The 16,020-nt window shown below is 40.6% G+C and overlaps 1 protein-coding gene across 6 annotated transcripts in view; it reads left to right on the forward strand.

Moving 5' to 3' along the window:
- The first annotated feature begins 1,276 nt into the window (after positions 1–1,276).
- The window catches only part of tab2 (TGF-beta activated kinase 1 (MAP3K7) binding protein 2), a 36,159-nt gene continuing 21,415 nt past the window's right edge, over positions 1,277–16,020 (forward strand). For 5 of the 6 annotated variants that reach the window (XM_060831751.1, XM_060831750.1, XM_060831754.1 and 2 more), the window contains exons 1-2: positions 1,277–1,404; positions 14,726–14,809. The gene's annotated coding sequence lies outside the window, so the exon portion shown is untranslated. The remainder of the gene's footprint in view (positions 1,405–14,725; positions 14,810–16,020) is intronic. The other variant, XM_060831755.1, reaches the window with a different exon arrangement.

Genomic DNA, 16,020 nt, shown 5'->3' on the forward strand with positions numbered 1-16,020 from the left:
AGCAGCTGTGGTGACAAAAACAGAATTAACTTTCAATTCCAATGCCTCATTTTCAGAACTGAAGATGGTGTAATCAGAATGGATGACAGCATGCACACTGTGGCGTTGTCGGACATGAATCCTAAAGACAATAAATTGCCAAAGCAGAAAATGATATGCTGCATGGTTCCAGCTTGCATTGAGCTTTAAACAGAAAGTTTAGCTTGGGAGCAAAATGATGCATTGAAATAGCAAGCAACTGAAAGGCCAGTTAAATTCTTGTGGACATTACTGAGATATTCCTTAAAGCCACACTCCAGCCAACATAGAGGAAACTACATTGTGTATTGTAGACTAGATTGAAAGAAGTACAAACTACTGCTTTATCTATAAAATGTCTTTGGGACAGTGAGGAGGTAGAAAGTAAGTGTTACACCTTTTGTATGAAAGATGCCAATGGGTGGGCAAGGATAAAGTGTTAGATGTTGTACAGAAGTAGTCCAGAATGCCATCATCAAACATATCTTTCCCTCTCTGCTGTCAGCATTCAGAGAATGTCAGAAATATTCCCCCCCCCAACACTGGTCCATCATCTTTTACTCTGGCATTCCTGCCTTGTTTGCATAACTTTCCTCTCAACAGAGCTCTCCTATTGTCTTTTACACCAATTAATTTTGCACCTACATTATTCGCTTACTACAATTCGCAGTCCTTCTTTGTTTTGCATTGGGCATCCTCCCTGTTTACGAACACCATTAAAAACGATTATTGTCCACTCCTCCCTTCAGTTCTGAAGAAGTCACTGGCCTCGGAAAAAAGGGTTAACACTATTTATCTCTCCACAGACGGTCTTGGTTTCTGGATTTTTTTTTTCAATGGTCTGGGGACATGGCAACTGGAAGAATTCAAATAAATAAACTGGATTTTTAACAAAAAAATACTACTATCATCGATTACTGTAAATGGAAATCTATCTCCTTCATTTTAGGGAAAGGAATCTGTCTTTCTTACCTGTATCTGGCCTACAAAGTGACTCCATAGAAAAACACTGACTCTTAACTATCCTCTGAGGCCCCGTAGGCAGCAAGCCAACAAATGCTGAACTTAAAATGACACTCGGATCCCATGAAATAGTTGTTTTAAAATGATACGTTTCACGCAGGAAGAGTAATTTGAAAGGCCTCTCTTTGATGGGACATGTTTACACCTGAAAGGAGCCCACCTGCCCCTTATCTCGCGCATGTTGCCCAGTCACCTCTCGCGAGAAGCCGCTGCTCTCGCGAGGCCTGGCGCCTGCCCCGCCATGTTGTGCTGGTATTTTGGTTTCGCTTGGATCGGTGACGGCCGCGGGTAGGAGCGGCCCGGCCGAGTGGGTGGAGCCGGCCGCTATCCGATTGGAGACGCGGGGGAGGAGCGGCGGTGACGGTAAGGGTGGTTGGGGAGGGAGGAAGGGGGGAAAAAAAAATCCCGGGGTTGGTGGTGTGGCACTGCATCCCGCGCAACCCGGAGCGGTCGCCCGAGGAGGCGGGCCGGAGACCGACCCCCTGCAGCGGGGCCCTGGAATCCGGGACTGTCCGAGCGGAGCAACCTGGCTGTCAGAGGGTGGCTAGCTCTCACTGTGGGTTATTGCTGCCACCGCCAGGTAGAGGCCCTCATGCTCCCTTTAATGTCGGTCAGTTCCAGGCCCCCTGAGCAGTATGGTCAGCTCTGGGTCCCTGACAGTTTGATCTGGATGTCCAGCACCAGATCTTTGTCACTCTGGCCAGAGGGATCTGCCCTTGGTCTACTGTCACTGTTGCCTGAAGGTCTTGCTCCAGGTCCCCTGTTAATGTGGCTCGAGGGTCTGACCCTGGATCCATGTTAACTGTGGCCTGAGGGTCCTGCTCCATGTCCACCCTCTCCCCAACATTGGTCTGAGCATCATGTCCCATGCCCTGCAATGTGGTCTGGACTTCCAGTTGGTGTGGTCTGAGTTCCCTCTTTGGACCCCTGTTGGTGTGGTTCAAGCACCCTGCCCAACTCACTCGTCATTTTAGACCAATGGTGTGAGTTGTGCACTGTGGGCCTTGCCACAGGCATTATTAATGAGTATCTTGAGTTGTCATGATGACAGGCTTTGGATTGTTCCTAGGATTGTGTGGGTGCAATTTGTAATTATTTGTACTTGAGATAGATCAAAATTCTCTTGTCTAACAATAATACTTTACTACATAAGAACTGACAAATTTCCAATCTCCATTGCTTGAAAACTACTGTTGAATTAGTTTCCATTTTCAGTATCGCAATTATTGATCATTTTGTTTGCCAACCAAAACTTTTTCTTTCTTTTGTTTTGGTTCCTGTGTCTCTTATCTTTGAATATGTACTATAATTGCTGTAGCCTTTGTAGGAATTTCCATGTTGGTAATGATGAAGATAATTATACATGGTGAATGATAACTTGTGTGTTTAAGCCATGTTGATTGCCAACCCATTTCAGCAATTTGTTTTGTTGTATTTACTTAGAATTTAGTGATATTTAAAAACAAAATTACAAAAAAAGCTTGTATCTATGTAACACTTTTCTGCATGTTCCAAAGCGTTTAACCAATGATGCACTTTTGGAATGTAATCACTGTTGTAAAAATTGATTGATAAGATAACACATTTTCTAGAAGCTTAATTGAGAGAGAAATATTGGCTAGGCCACCAGGGATAATTCCCCAATTCATCTTTGAAATAGTTCTTGGGATCTTTTTATCCATCTGAGAGGACAGATTAAGCCATGGTCTAACATCTCATTTGAAAAGTGACACTCCCAGCAGTGTTGCACTGCATTGGAGAGTCAGCCAGGATTCAGTGCTGAAGTGTCTGGACTTCAAGAGTAATGTGCTAATGTTGAGCATAAGCAGCATTTGGCTAGACTGTTCTTTCTGCGAACCTTAAACCTAATCTCCATTGAGAGGGACCAGTAGCCCTGGCATTTTGTGAGAGGTGAACCTTGAAAGTACATATGTACAGTGGTCTGTAAAATTGTTTTGTGGCCAGATTATTTTGGGAAATTATTCCTGCATGTTGCAAACTAGTGAACATGTTTCTGACATTAGTCTTTTGGTTTATCATATAATGTTTGAAATAACAACTGAGCATTCAACCCTTGGAATATGTTGCACAGACTTGTTCCACAGTGAACCACCTAGAACAATCCCACTGTCCTTTCTCAGACTTTTTTGTTTTTCCATTATCAGCAATTGTCTAATTTGATTTTTTTGAGACAATTTAATTCCTTTGATCACAGTTTAGTGTTATAGAGATGCACAATATGGAAACAAACCCTTCAGTCCAATTCGTCCATGTCGACCAGACATCCTAAATTAATCTAGTCCCATTTGCCAGCATTTGGCCCAATTCTCGTTCAGCCCTTCTTATTCATGTACTCATCCAGATGCCTTTTAAAAGTTGTAATTGTACCAGCCGCCTCCACTTCCTCTGGCAGCTCATTTCATACACCAGACCACCCTCTGCATGAAAACATTGCCCCTTTGGTCCCTGTCTTTCCCCTCTCATCTTAAACCTATGCTGTCTAGTTTTGGACTCCCTTACCCTGTGAAAAAGACCTTGACTGTTCACCTTATCCATGCCCTTCATGATTTTATCAACTTAAGATCATTCCTCAGGCTCTGACGCTACAGGGATAATAGCCCCAGCCTATTCAGCCTTTCCCAAGAGCACAAACCCTCCAACCCTGGCAACATCCTTGTAAATCTTTCCTGAACCTTTTCAAGTTTTGTAATATCCTTCCTATAGCTGGGAGATCAGAATTAAACACAGTATTCCAAAAGTGGACTAACCAATGTCCTGTACAGCCATCACATGACCTCCCAACCCCTGTGCTCCTTGCACTGATCAATGAAGGCAAGCGTACCAAATGCTGCCTTGACTATCTTGTCTACCTGTGACTCCACTTTCAAGAAACTATGAATCTGCACTCCCAAGGTCTCTTTATTCGACAACACTCCTCAGGACCTTGCCATAAAGTCTTGTCCTGATTTACCTTACCAACATGCAGCACCTCACATTTATCTAAATTAAATTCCATCTGCCGCCCATTGGCCCATCTGGTTGTGCTTGGAGGTAACCTTCTTCACAGACCACCAATTTAGGTGTCATCTATAAATTTACTAACCATACCTCCTATATTCACATCCAAGTCATTGATATAAATGACAAAAAGCAGAGGGCCCAGCACCAATCCTTGTGGCACACCCTGGTCACAGTCTGAAAAATAACCCTCCTCGACCACCCTCTGTCTCCTGCATTCGAGCCAGTTACTTATCGAAATGGCATATCTCTCCAATTCCATGTGATCTAACCTTGTTAACCAGTCTACCGTACAGAATCTTGTCAAATGCTTTTCTGAAATCCATATGGATCACGGCCACTGCTTTGCCTTAACCAATCCTCTTCTTCAATTCCTCAAAAACCCAATCAAGTTAGTGAGACATGATTTCACACACAAAAAGCCACATTGATTATCCCTAATCAGTCATTGTCTTTCCAAATGCATGTAAATCCCATCCCTTAATCTCCCCTGTAACTTGCCCACCACCGATATCAGGTTCCCTGTTTTTCCTTACCAACTTTCTTAAATAATTGCGCCACATTACCCAACCTCCAGTCTTCCAGCATCTCACCTGTGGCCATTGATGATACAAAAATCTCAGCAAGGGCCAGCAATCAGTTCCCCAGCTTTCCACACAATTCTTGGGTACACATAATCCAGTCCCAGGGATTTATCTACCTTTATGCACTTTAAGATATCCAGCACCACCACCTTTGTATATGGAAACTTTTCAAGATATTTCTATTTATTCCCCCAAGTTCTCAAGTTTTTATATCCTTCTCCACAGTAAACACTGATGCAAAATACTTGTTTACTATCTCATCCATCTCCTGCCATTCCACAGTAGACAGCCTTGTTAATCTTTAAGGGGCGAGAGTGTGATGCTGGAAAAGCACAGCAAGACAGGCAGCATCCAGGGAGCAGGAGAATCGGCGTTTCGGGCATAGGCCCTTCATCAGGATTCCTAATGAAGGGCTTATGCCCAAAACTTCGATTCTCCTGCTCCTCGGATGCTGCCTGACCTGCTGTGCTTTTCCATCACCACACTTGCAACTCTGATCTCCAGTATCTGCAGTCTTCACTTTCTCCTAATCATTAAGGGGCCCTATTCTCTCCCTAGTTACCCTTTTGCCCTTAATGTATTTGTAGAACCCCTTTGGATTCTCCTTAACCCTAGTTGCCAAAGGTATCTCATGTCCCTTTTTTTGTCCTCCTGATTACCCTCTTGAGTTATTATCGAAAGAATGAAGGGCAGATAATTCAGTTTTCCATGTTAAATTTTTTTTCCCATCTCCCTTTTTAATTATCTCTGTGGGTACTTAGTGCTGTATTGATGTTGTCACTGAATTAGTAATCCAAAGGCCTAATATTGCTCCAAATCCCACCATAGAGTTGGTGATTGAAAGTTAAATTCCAATTAAATAAATTGATTTAATAAAAGTTCTGGATGGAAAGCTAGTTTTGTTTCATGCGCCATTATCATTGAGTAGATCTGTGCTGTCTTCACCTAATAAGACCTTTTTGTGACCCTGGACTTTTCAGACTACTATTTATCTTCTGAAATGGACAAGCAAACTACCCAGATTTAGCAAAATGTTACAGAAGAATCAAAAAGAATTCATGCTAGACAGGCCACTCATTAATGCATCAGAAGCAATTATGGAAAACTCAGCCTTATCAACCTTGCAAAGTCTTCCCTATTGACATTTGGGGACTTATTCCAAAACTGGGAGAATTGTCTTTCAGACTACTCGAACAACAACCAGACATAGTTTGGACAACCATAAGACATTGTGGGCTGTCAGAGGAAACAACCTCAACATATAAACTTGTGGCTCGACATATCCCTTGCACTGCCGTTCCCATCAACCCAGGAGATCAACCCTGCTTCAATGAAGAGTGAAGGGCAGGATACCAGGAGTAACGCCAGGCATACCTAGAAATGAAGTGTCAGTCTGGTGAAGCTACAACATATTACAACTTGCATGTCAAACAGGCTATAGACAGAGCTAAGTGCTCGCAACAGATCATATCAGAGCTTTGTGGTTCTTCCATATTTGATCCCGAATGGTGATGGACAATGAAAGAACTCACAGGAAGAGGAAGCTGTACAGATATCATGATCATCAGTGATATGGTGGCCCAGCCCACCAGTGCAGTAGACAAGGCAGAAGCTTTGCAGCTATCATCAGCTAGACGTGTAGAATTTTGCTCTTGTCCTGAGGTTCCCAGATGTCATTTTTAAGCCAATTTAATTCACCATATGTTATCAAGATACAGCTGAAGGTATTGAATACTTTGAAAGCTATGGTCCTGGCAACATAACAACAAGTTGTGCTTCAGGGTGAGTTGAGCCCCTCATTAAACTATCTCAGTATGGCTACAAAACTGGTGTCTGCTTGGTGATGTGGAATATTGCCCATGTATATCCTGTTCCTATAAAGCAGACTAAATCCAATGTGGACAATTAATGCATTGCCAGTTTCCCCTCAGTCTTCAGCAAAATGATGCAAGCTGACTTCAACTGTGCTGACAAATGGCTCTTGCACTTCAATAATCTGCTCACATGATGCTCAGTTTGGGTTCTATCAGAACCATCCAGCTCTTGACCTCATCACAGCCTTGGTCCCAACAGGGACAAAAGAACTGAATTCGAGAGCTGAAGTGAGAGGGAGTGCAGGATAGCATTTGATCAAATGTGGTAACAAACTTAATCCTCTGTCACTGAATGAACTGTCCATAGCCATGCTAATTTTTTTTTTGGATATGGATTTGAATCTCTCCATGGCATTTTGATAAATTTTGAATTCAATAAATATTTGGAATTATTTTAAACTGCTATTCCACTGACAACCATTAACAGTTGTTGTAAAATCCCATCTGGTTCATTAATGTCCTTTTTGGGAAGCAAATCTGGCTTTGTCTGGTCAACATGTGACTCTCAACTCTCAGCAGTGTGATTAACTGTCTTTAAGTACCCTATGAAATGGCTGATAAAACCTCAACAAAATCTTTAAAAAAGGAATAAAACTGGATGGACCTCACAGCATCTGCCTTGGCATCAGAAGTATTAATGGCAGATGCAGCCATGTTGATTCTGTGAAGTCTTCTTACCAACATCTGGGAGTTTGTCAAAGTTAGGAGAGTTGACCTACAGATTAGTAAAACAAAAACCTCATGTGGGCGTACTCATAGAATCATACTTTACAGACACTGTCCCTAACACAACAATCACCATCCCTGGGTTTCATGTCTCACTGGTGGGTCAGACCCACCAGAGTTAACAGCGCCATGGTATGTGGTTGGAAAGGAAATTCACTGGGAGTCCTTAACATTGACTCCAGATTCTGTGAAATTAGATGGCGCCAGGTCTTTGGCAAATAGAATTAAGGAGAATCCAAAGAGTTTATACAAATACGTTAAGGGACAAAAGAGTAACTAGGGAGAGAATAGGGCCCCTCAAAGATCAGCAAGGCGATCTTTGTGTGGAACTGCAGAAAATGGGGGAGATACTAAATGGGTATTTTGCATCAGTATTTACTGTGGAAAAGGATATGGAAGATATAGACTGTAGGGAAATAGATGATGACATCTTGCAAAATGTCCATATTATAGAGGAGGAAGTGCTGGATGTCTTGAAATGGGTAAAGGTGGATAAATTCCCAGGACCTGATCAGTTGTACCCTAGAACTCTGTGGGAAGCTAGAGACGTGATTGCTTGGACTCTTGCTGAGATATTTGTATCATCGATAGTCACAGGAGAGGTGCTGGAAGACTGGAGGTTGGCTAACGTGGTACCATTGTTTAAGAAGGGTGGTAAGGACAAGCCAGGGAACTATAGACCAGTGAGCCTGACCTCGGTGGTGGGCAAGTTGTTGGAGGGAATCCTGAGGGACAGGATGTACATGTATTTGGAAAGGCAAGGGCTGATTAGGGATAGTCCACATGGCTTTGTGCATGGAAAATCATATCTCTCAAACTTGATTGAGTTTTTTGAAGAAGTAACCAAGAAGATTGATGAGGCCAGAGCGGTAGATGTGATCTATGTGGACTTCAGTAAGGCGTTCGACAAGGTTTGCCATGGGAGACTGATTAGCAAGGCTAGATCTCACGGAATGCAGGGAGAACTAACTGTTTGGATACAGGACTGGCTTAAAGGTTGAAGACAGAGGGTGGTGGTGGAGGGCTGTTTTTCATACTGGAGGCCTGTGACCAGTGGAGTGCCACAAGGATCAGTGCTGGGTCCTCTACTTTTTGTGATTTGGATGCGAGCATAAGAGGTACAGTTAGTAAGTTTGTAGATGACACCAAAATTGGAGGTGTAATGGACAGCGATGAGGGTTACCTCCGATTACAACAAGATCTTGACCAGATGGGCCAATGGGCTGAGAAGTGGTAGATGGAGTTTAATTCATGTAATTGCGAGGTGCTGCATTTTGGAAAAGCAAATCTTTGCAGGATTTATACACTTAACAGTAAGGTCTTAGGGTGTGTTGCTGAACAAAGAGACCTTGGAGTATAGGTTCAATAACTCTTGAAAGTGGAGTCTCAGGTAGGTAGAATAGTGAAGAAGGCATTTGGTATTCTTTCCTTTTTTGGTCAGAGTATTGAGTACAGGAGTTGGGAGGTCATGTTGCGGCTGTACAGGACATTGGTTAGGCCACTGTTGGAATATTGCGTGCAATTCTGGCCTCCTTTCAATCTGAAAGGTGCTGTGAAACTTGAAAGGGTTCAGAAAAGATTGACAAGGATGTTGCCAGAGTTGGAGGATTTGGCTATAGGGAGAGGCTGAACAGACTGGGGCTGACCTTATAGAGGTTTACAAAATTGAGGGGCATGGGTAGGGTTAATAGACAAAGTCTTTTCCCTGGCATCGGGGAATCCAGAACTAGAGGGCATAGATTTAGGATGAGAGGGGGAAGATGTAAAAGAAACCTAAGGGGCAACTTTTTCACACAAAGGGTGGTACGTCTATGGAATGAGCTGCCAGAGGAAGTGATGGAGGCTGGTACAGTTGCAACATTTAAAAGGCATTTGGATGGGTATATGAATAGGAAGGGTTTAGGGGAATGTGGGCCGGGTGCTGGCAGGTGGGACTAGATTGGGTTGGGATATCTGGTTGGCATGGACGGGTTGGACCGAAGGCTCTGTTTCCATGCTGTACGTCTCCATGACTCCTGGTCAAACATAGATCAAGAAACCACTTCTGCATTCCTGTCAGCTAATAAATCAATACACTCCTCCATGTTGAACATCACTTGAAAGAAACATTGAGGATAGCAAAGGTGCAAAATGTCCTCTGGTTTGGGATCTCCTATATCCATTACCAAGACTGGCTCACTGGTGCCACTACTAACTGAGATGAATGTATCCTAAGTAACATAGCTTCTAGTCTGAAGCTGTGGTGAAGGAACCAACAGGAGGGAAAAATCTACTTCACCCTTTTCTCACCAATCTGCCTGTCTCTGATGCATCTGTACATTATGGTATCCGTGGGAGTGACCACCGCACAATCCTTGTGGAAACTGTCCCATCTTTGAGGATATCCTGCATTGCATTACGTGGCACTCCATATTACTAAATGGGACAGACTTCAAAAGGTGTAACAGTTCAAAATTAGTTATCTGTGAGCCGCTGTAGGCCATCTTCAGCAGCAGCAGAACTGTATTTAGTCTTTAACCTCATGGCCTGATATTCTCCTACCAACCATTACTGACTAGGTCAAATTAAATTAAATTTTGCTGATGTAGTTAGGAAAAAACTGCAACCAGAGGGCACAGATTTTAGCGAAGTTTCTTTTTAAATTATATTCATTCACAGGAAGGGGGTGTTACTGGCTAGGCCAGCATTATTGCCCACATCTAATTGCCATATAGCAGTTAAGTGTAAACCACATTGCTGTACATCTGGAGACTCCTTTAGGCCAAATAAAGTAAGAATGGCAGCTTCCTTCCCTAAAGGACCGTAGTGAAACAGATGGGTTTTTCTGACAATTGGCAATGGATTTATGCTCATCATTTGGAGTCTTAATTCCAGGTTTTTATAGAATTCAAATCCACTTTCTGCCATGGCAGGATTCAAACCCAGGTCCCCAGCATATCATCTAGATCCCTGGATTATACCAGCAATCGTACCAGGCCATCATCTGTGAGGAAAGGAAAAGGAATGGAACTAGTTGATTAGCTCTTTTCAAAGAGCCCAAACAGGCACAGTGAGCAAGATAGATGTCTGCTTTGATGTCAAATTCCCTTTGCATGCTAAGCTCCACTGAAGAAGCCTGGACTTCCTAAGTTCCTTCCAATCTAAATCCATTTACAGGTATTGCTGTCACTATCTACTAATATTTCCTCTCTTGTCTGATAACACTTCCATTGGAGTTCCTTTCTCATTCAGATGCAAACCCAAGAATTTCATTCCAAAACAAAAAGAGCAGAGAAGGGGTCAACGTTAATTTTCAGTAGGTTTTAATTTTGTATTTTAAGTATGTACTGAGTTTCTAGCAAACAGAACCATTTCCTTCATGCAAAGGTTAGTTGAAATTTTATTTGTTAGCTATGAGTTCAAAATACATTTTAACTGAAGGACTTCTAACAATGAGTGGGACTTCTAATGTACCCAAATTGAAAAGAGGGGACCATTTTGAACACAACTCCAGAGTTAAGAATATTAGATCCAGGAAAGTTCTGTGAGAAAGTGAGGGCTGCAGATTATGGAGATCAGAATCGAAAGTGTGGTGCTGGAAAAGGATTCTGATTCAGGGCTTATGCCCGAAACGTCGATCCTTCTGCTTCTCGGATGCTGCCTGACCTGCTGTGCTTTTCCAACACCATACCCTTGACCAGGAGATTTCTGGCCTGTTTAAGATGTTAAAGCATCTGCGCTGAGGATGGTTGGAGGATGTTTGAAGGGCTAACCTTGATGGAAGTAAAGGGAAGACCCAAGAAACCTCCGCCCTTAGGTGAATATTTTGAATACTGATCTCTGACAAAGTAGTTAATCTTCCGATTTCAGCTAAGTATCTGGCTTGCGTTGATTAGGATGCACGTCTAATTAGTATGGAAGGCAAGTGGATCTAAACAGTCCAGCATGATATTATGTGAAAGTAAAATTGCCAAGGTCTTACCAGACAATAGGGCTGTTCTCTCATTAAAGAGAGATAACCGGTGGTAGTTTACGCACCTCAGGCGAGGAGAGAGGTTAAAGAGAGTTCTTCCATGAACATGGTAGCCTTAGCTGGTGTGGGAATTGAACCCACACTGTTGGCTTCTCTGTGGATCACAAACCAATCATCCAGCCAATTGAGTTAATTAGATTATAAGTAACTGAGTTCAATGTACTTTTAATATGTTTGATATAATTCTGTTTGTAACAGTGCAGGTATGAGGATTCATGATCATTGATTTTTAGTGTATTGAGGTAGTATACTACTATTTTGCATAGTACAATTATATTAATCTAAACCATGAATGTTGTACTTCTAGTAATTACTTGGGTATTTTGATTCTTAAAAAAAAATGTAGTTACTGATCTCCATCAAGATCATAACACTACTGTATTTGAACATCAATATTTCTTTTTCCGTCAAACCCCTTTTAAAATCTTAGTGTTTAAATTTTATTTCTTTTCCTTCTTGCTTTCAAAGTGTATGAAACTTTTTCCATCTTGAACTGCATCTGTCACCTGTCCGCTTATGCTGCCTCTCTAGCTTTCATATTTCAAGATCCCCAAGTCTATACCACCTCATTCTAAGGCATCAGCAAATATAAATGCTGATGCCTCAGTTTGTTAGTCCAGATCAGTTATTATTGGGTAATATGAGTAATTCCAACATACAATGAAGTGTTCCACAGAGCTATATCTTTCACTACCCAGGTTTTTCAGTAAATTCCTGATTCCCTATATTTTCAAGTGACCAAATATTTCCTATGAGTCTATTCTAGATCATATTCCACAAGCAGTTTTTTAACCAACGTACCACATTCACAGCATTTCTGTTCAATTCTTTTGTTATTTCTTCAAATATTTCTAAGGTTGACCAAGTATGACCTACCTTTTGGACTTTTGTGCTGATTAGTTTTGGATTAGCTCATTTTTCGCTATGACCTTATTTTTTCATATATTCTGGATCCAGTAATTTGGCAGCAACTAAACTGGCACATGTTTGCTTTCCACAGAATTTTGGAAAATTATATTTATAACCTCCTCAATCAGGATCCTACAATTTAAACCATCAGGTCACTGCAATTGTCTCATCGTTCTTTGAAAATACTCTCAACTAATTACCCCTACCTGAATAGCGTACGTTTTTGCTGTGAATGACCTAAAGTCTCATTATTGCATTCTGATTGAAATGAATCTTCTCATATTTGTAATTTTGTAATATTTTGCTGTGTCCTGGCTTTCTCCAATGTTTGCCCTTTAAGCGTAAGTGCCACAGAAACTTGCAGCACACAAGGAAGCTATTTGCCTCTGTGTCTGTCTTGGCTCTTTTAGAACAATCTTAAAAACATTCCAGCTATTGTATACGCTCCCCAAATTGCATACTTTGCTTTGCTTCACATATCAAATTTTAGCTTTTGAGTGGTCCCTATCTCAAGCACTTAGCATGGCTAAGTATTCCTTTACACAATGGTACTAATATCTACTAACCTCTCTCTTGTAACATTGATCTTATCTACTCTCCTTACACCCCCTTTAAACTAGAGGAAATTGTCTTTTATTCTGTACCATATCAAAACTTTCTTTTCAACAAACAACCTGAATGAAATCTCCTGGCCTTTTCTACTCGAGTAGAAGCAATTCCAGCCCCTTGAGTATTTTTCATAGCTGTAGGTTCTTTTTCCCCATTGGCTTTTGGCAAATGTATGCTCTCTCTGGCACCAATGTCCCTTTCTCACAGGATTTCAAAACTGAAATGTTGACTTGTGCATATTTATTATGATGTTGGGGAATGGGGAGGGGATTTAGAACAAGGTTGTCCAAAAGGATCCTATCAGCAAGTAGACCAATGTTAAAAATTATAGGGAAGCGAAAATGATTGATCCTGCAATGAGCTAGTGCTCCAAATACAGGCTGGTTCTCTGCATGGTTTGCTTCTGGTTGACGAAGAAAAGTGTTGCATTTGCAGGTGGAATTGTGGGGAATAAGCTGCCACTTCAGGAGAGAGGAAGAGGTTGCTGGCTAGGATGGGGAGAGGGTGCAGAGAAATGTATCTATCGAGTGAAATGGGGTTGAAAAGGCTCTTAGTGATTTTAGGCAAGACAGGAAAGTGCAATTTAAAAGGCAGCATACTTCCAGTCCCATTTACATGAATTCCTAGCTAAGGCGACCACAGTCTGATCGTTAGTTAAATCCAACATCTTTGCCATGCCCTTTCCCTTCTTTAGTGATCAGAATCTACAGTCTAGTTTGACTCTCTAATTCTAATTAATAAGTGAAAAGGCAATAAAAGGTTTTTTTTGTTAGCTGTATTGTTTGATATCTTTCAATGGTAGTGTTTGTTCATTACACTTTTAAATTATAAATTTATTGCTTTGACATTTTTTTTCATGTTTTATGTTTTCTTCATATTTCCACTTTAAAAAAAAGTTCATATTGACTATTATGCTAACCCTCATGTTTCTGGAATTTGCTTATCAGCCCTTTGCATGAGCAGAAAAAAAAATCAAATGTGGCCCATCACATGAAAAGGTTACGCACCCCTAATTTAGAAATTGAAAGTAGCAAGAATGAGGAGTTGGCTTTTTTGCTGTGTTACCCACTTAGTAATGTAGGAGGATAAATATAGTTTTTTGCTGAATATGAGGACCTTAATGGGCATTGTTGAGTTGAATCACTGATTGATTGGAAAACTGTTCAACCAATGTTTTTTCTCTGATCAGATCTTAATTTTATTAAGTGGCCTCTTACTCATGGTTCTCTAAAAGTGCAGGTTGGAATATTGTGGAATTGAGAGGTTCAGTAACGCTCTTAGTGTTGGAGACCGCATAAAGCTGCTTAAATCATGGACATAGTTGAATTATATGAAGACTCAGTAGATTCTGTGAAAAGACCAGGTTGAGGAATGATGTAAAGATAGGTGTGTACGTTATTTTCGTCAAACCTAACAATTGATTGTACAGATAGGAAATTGTAAGTAAAAGATAGAGTGAGGTGTTTAAGGTGGCAGTTCTGGAGATGAGTTTCCAGTCTTTAAGGAGAATGGAGCTGTGAGTGAGATGCTGTTGTCCAGTCATCCTAGGTGAGCAATGTGATGGGCTTGCTATAATTTGCTTCAGCATTTTAGCATGGGCAATATTCTGTTAATGGTTTTGTATGCTTCATAAGAGTGAATCATTCAGAAAGGTATAGAGTGCTTGTTTTGTTTTAAACTTTTCTGTCTTTAAATTGTAATGGGAAATCCTGAAAGAAGAAGTTGAGAAAAATATTTTTTTAAATAGATTTAAGGTTTTCAAGATTAATTTATAAATTTTAAAACAAGTTTGAGGAAATGGTGTGATTTTCATATTTGAATTCTTCAAGGCAATGGCAGCAATGAGAAGATGAGAAGGAAAGTCAGTGTTTGTAAGTGTATACTGTATATATAAAAAACACATTAATCTGATTTAATATATTTCCTAATTCCCCTCTTGATTATCTATGTAGACAGATTTCTTCTGAATCTGGGCGATGCGGTTGAGAGGGCCAAGAGCAGAAGTCAGTAACCTGAGAAGAATGAATCAATCTGAGGTAAATAAAGATAAAAGACAGACTTGCACTTAAAACATCTTTCACAACTTGGAACATTATAAAAGCTGTACAGCCAATAAAGTGCTTTTGAACTGTAGCCATTATTGTAATGAGAAATGCAGCAAGCATTATACATGCACAGCAAGCTCCTCAAACAAAAATGTGAAATTGATTATGTTGTCTATTTTATTGATCTTGATTGAGCATTGGCCAGCTCACTGGGGAACTTCTCAAAATAGCATGATGGGATCTTTCATGTTCTCTGCAGAGGGCAGACCGAACCTCTGACAATGCAGCATTCCCTCAGTTCTGCACTGGAGTGAGAGTCATCGATTATGTTCTAAAATTCCTGTGGACTGTCAGGCTAAAAGTAGTGATATTAAGCATGATAGAAAATGTGACAGTGAGTTGCGAAACATTAATAAAGGTTTGCAAAATTTTCCGGATACAAGTATTATACTTTTAGGAGAGTCATAAAGTCTGCAAGACATTTCATATATGAAAACAGCACACGGACTTGATTTTGGTTCACTGTTTGTGTCATGCTTCCCTTCTACACCTTGGGTCATGCTGTAAAAGCAAGACTGAGTTTCCTGCAGTTGATATTGAGGTTTAATAATTGTGATCCACTCAAAGGGTAATTAATGCAAATAAATGAGAAATTTGAAATAGAATGAAAGTGAGTGGTTATTTCTTTCCATTTCAACCCACTAACTACAGGAACAAAATAAACTTTCTTGTAAATTTCAAAAAGACAAATTTAGCAAAAACAATTTAATTCATATTTTATGTTCAAAGCCTCAGCCTTTGTCGTAAGCTTGTGATGCATTCCTGTAAGATCTATCTTTTGTTGAAAGTATTGGTTGCATTTATGTAATGCTTTTCATCCTGCATTGCAGGTATTCTCTTGAGTAAAAATGAAAGGCTGGTGTCTCCTCATGCAAGTTCAGATATGTCAGTTTATGGAAAAAAAGAAGCATGCAGAAATATGATTAGACAAAGCAAATTTCTAGACAACATTGATATTTAGTGTGCTGTTTTTTGTTCTGTTTAATATGCAATGCTTAGTTTTACTTCTGGACAATATTTAAACAAATTAAACTGTTTTAGTTACATTGCTGAACACAAGACCTTATGAAAAATTGATGACCACACTTGCTACATTACAATATGATTGTATTTCAAAATTACTTTGTCAGCAGTGAAGCAGT

This window comes from Hemiscyllium ocellatum, chromosome 10 (assembly GCF_020745735.1).
Source record: "Hemiscyllium ocellatum isolate sHemOce1 chromosome 10, sHemOce1.pat.X.cur, whole genome shotgun sequence".
Taxonomy (NCBI): domain Eukaryota; kingdom Metazoa; phylum Chordata; class Chondrichthyes; order Orectolobiformes; family Hemiscylliidae; genus Hemiscyllium; species Hemiscyllium ocellatum.